Source organism: Lithobates pipiens, unplaced genomic scaffold (genome assembly GCF_037356315.1).
Source record: "Lithobates pipiens isolate NorthernLeopardFrog02 unplaced genomic scaffold, aLitPip1_a1.2 Scaffold_10, whole genome shotgun sequence".
Taxonomy (NCBI): Eukaryota; Metazoa; Chordata; class Amphibia; order Anura; family Ranidae; genus Lithobates; species Lithobates pipiens.
In genome coordinates, this window is record NW_027507686.1 from 98,098,843 (window position 1) to 98,102,621 (window position 3,779).

The window sequence follows — 3,779 nt, forward strand, 5'->3', positions numbered from 1 at the left end:
GATTGTACTCCGTTAAGATGACAGTTCTTCCAAAGGTGCTTTACCTATTCAGGGCTCTCCCGATTTCTATTGATAGGCGGGAGCTCCAGAAATTTCAAGCTAAATTATTAGATTATGTATGGGGACATGGTAGACCTAGGGTGAACAGACAAACAATGTACACACCCAAAGCGAGGGGTGGCCTGGGCATGCCAGATCTGTTTAAATACCACCAGGCAGCAGTATTATCACAATTAATTCGGTTCCATACACGCCATGACAAACCACTCTGGATGATGTTGGAATCCTCCCAATTCCCTGGAAGAGAGATTAGTCATTTAATCTGGATGAAAGCAAAAGATAGGCCCAAGGTGATGAGCCCGACCCTGTCCTACTCTCTAAATTTGTGGGATAGATTGTCAACCACCCACGTCTTCAGATCTGAGCATGCTCCGTTAGCCCCTCTGCTTAACAATCCTCTGTTCGCCCCGGGTTTACGGCCACAAGATTTCTTATGGTGGACTAATAAAGGTTTGCTGCGTATAGCTGATCTATGCGACCATAAAGGGGCCTTGTCACGAGTATCCTTACAGGATAGATATCAGCTCCCGAGGTCAGAGTTTTTTCGCTTTACTCAGATAGCGCACTTTCTGGCAACATTGAGTCGCACTTCTGATCTTACTACATATACCCCAATGGAAACCGTTTGCAGGACGTACGACAATCACAAGGGTCATATTTCTATGATATATAATATCCTATTCCCGACCTCTCAGAAGTTGCCTTATATGGAGAGATGGGAAAGGGATATGCAGTGCACCTTGCGAATAGAGGAATGGAACAAGGTAGTACAAAATGCATCTAGAGCACTTATTAATACTTCTTTGATTGAAGCAAACTATAAGGTGTTATTGAGGTGGTATATGGTTCCAGCTCGAGTGGCTGCTTTTGCCCCGGGGGCGTCCCCGCGGTGCTTTAGAGGTTGCACTGCGGAGGGGACCATGTATCACATATGGTGGTCATGCCCCAAGGTGCGAAGGTTCTGGATACGCACTTACAATTTCATTTATTCTTTGACCCGAGTGAACCTTCGGAAGTCACCGTTGCATGCGCTGCTGGGGTGCCCCGTGGAAGGGGCATCGAGGCCAATGAGAACGCTCATAGCTTTCATATTTGTGGCAGCAAGGGTTTCTATAGCTAAATCGTGGAGGTCACCAGCAATACCCTTTTATTTGCTCAAATCAAAACTGTCTTGGATTATGGTGAATGAACGCCTATCGGCAATACTAACTGATAGACTGGCTTGGTTCAACAGAGTGTGGGGTCCGTGGATCAGGGATTTAGTTACAGTCTAGGGGGATTACCTAGCCCGCCAGGGTCGGGGGCACTCCTGGAGCTGGGGTGCATCCTCTCTTCTATCACTTCTATCTCTTCTATCCTTCTTCTTCTCTTTCCTCTCTCTACTCTTTTTCACTCATCTCAGTCTATGATAGATATCTCATTTCTTCTTTCCCTCTTCACTGGGGGAACTTTTTGTTTTGGGCCGCATAGGTGCTATTGAGTACGGTTATTAGGATGTACCGATTAGAGTACCGGAATGGGAATAGAGGGCTGGAGGGCAGGGCCCTAGTACTCGCCATGCCGCTCTCATATAGAGCACAATAAATACATGATGTTGGTATGCGTTGATTTAATGATTCTTTGGGCTATCTTTTAAGTCATGCATTTGCGGACCGACTCCTTTCTTTTTTTATTGCTGGTCATTTTATGGTTACTGTTATGCAATTGGAGTTATGTTGTTATAAGACTTCTGATTCTCTGTGTCTTAATGATGTTAATGACTGAGATTGTAACTTCTAAGTTGAAAACTTGAATAAAAATATTGAAAGAAAAAAAAAAAAAATCCAATAGATTTCGTTCCACTTCACAATTGTGTCCCACTTGTTGGTGATTCTTCACAAAAAATAAAAATGTTATATCTTTGTGTTTGAAGCCTGAAATGTGGCAAAAGGTTGAAAAGTTCAAGGGGGCCGAATACTTTCGCAAGGCACTGTACCTCTATCCGTGGTAGTAAAAATCTTAATGATTTACGCTTCATCACTCAATTTCATTCTCATCACAAACAGATGGAGAGTATTGTACGGAGACATTGGCCCTTGCTGCTTCAGGATGAGCATCTCCTTCCTGTTGTTCCCAATAGGCCAAAGTTTGCGTACAGAAAAGCACCTAATATTAAGAGCAAAGTGGCACCAAGTAAACTTAAAGAGAAACCTCCTCCCCCTGGTAGCTCTATTCCCACTTTTCTAGCTATCTCGGGTATGTACCAATGCCGCAAACCATTATGCAAAACCTGCCAGTTTGTAAGACATGGCCAGAAGGACTTTGTTGTAAAAGGAAAAACATACCCTATCAAGGGTTTTCACACATGCTCCACTGACCATGTGGTATACTGTCTAACATGTCCTTGCGGCCTGTTTTATGTAGGGAGAACCATTAGGCCACTTCGCAAGCGTTTCGGCGAGCATCGCCGTTTCATCTCCGGTGGATTAGATAATCACAGTGTTCCTAGGCATTTCCTCAAGTATCATCAAAAATCTACAGATGGTTTAAGGGTCTGGGTCATTGAGACAATGCCAAAGAACCTCCCCTTAGCCGAACGTTTCAGAAAACTCTGTCATAGAGAAATGTTTTGGATTTTTACTTTAAATGTTCTTGCCCCTGGAGGGTTGAACGAGGACTTTGAAACTAGTGCCATTCTCTAGATTCCTCCTTTCCTAATATATTTGTGCAAGATTTTTTAGTAGTATATAATTTTTGCAGTATATAATTTTCTATTAGTATATATATATATATATATATATATTTTTTTTTTTTTTTTTTTTTCTATTAGTATATTTTTCTATTAGTATATTATTTTAAATATGGTAAATACTGGAGGGTTGAACGAGGACTTTGAAACTAGTGCCATTCTCTGGATTCCTCCTTTCCTAATATATTTGTGCAAGATTTTTTAGTAGTATATAATTTTCTATTAGTATATTATTTTAAATATGGTAAATATTTTTAAATAATTTTAACCATTCCGGTATATTTATATATTATTTTTTTTTTTTAAATATATTTAGCTAATATATTTATACATATATTTTTTGCCCTAAATATTTTTCAAAATAGTTTCTCTTTGCCCCTTTATTCCCTTTCTTCTTTTGCCCCTCCCCTTTTTTTTTTTTTTCCCTACTACCTCCCCTTCAGTCTTATATATTATGCCTAGTCTTAACCACTACAGCCCCGGACAAATAAACACCTTAAGGACCAGAGGTCTTTTTACAATTTCGCACTGCGCTGCTTTAACTGGTAATTGCGCGGTCGTGCAATATTGCACCCAAACGAAATTTGCGTCCTTTTCTTCCCACAAATAGAGCTTTCTTTTGATGGTATTTGATTGCCTCTGCGATTTTTATTTTTTGCGATATAAATGGAAAAAGAGCGAACATTTTTTAAAAAAATGATATTTTTGTTATAAGAAAAATCTAATAAACTAAATTTTTGTCATACTTTGAGGGCAAATTTTATTCAGCCACATGTCTTTAGTAAAAAAAATGTCAATAAGCGTATATTTTTTGGTTTGCGCAAAAGTTATAGCGTCTACAAACTAGAGTACATTTTCTGGAATTTACACAGCTTTTAATTTATGACTGCCTATCTCATTTCTTGAGGTGCTAAAATGGCAGGGCAGTACAACCCCCCCCCCCACCAAATGACCCCATTTTGGAAAGTAGACACCCCAAGGAAATTGCTGA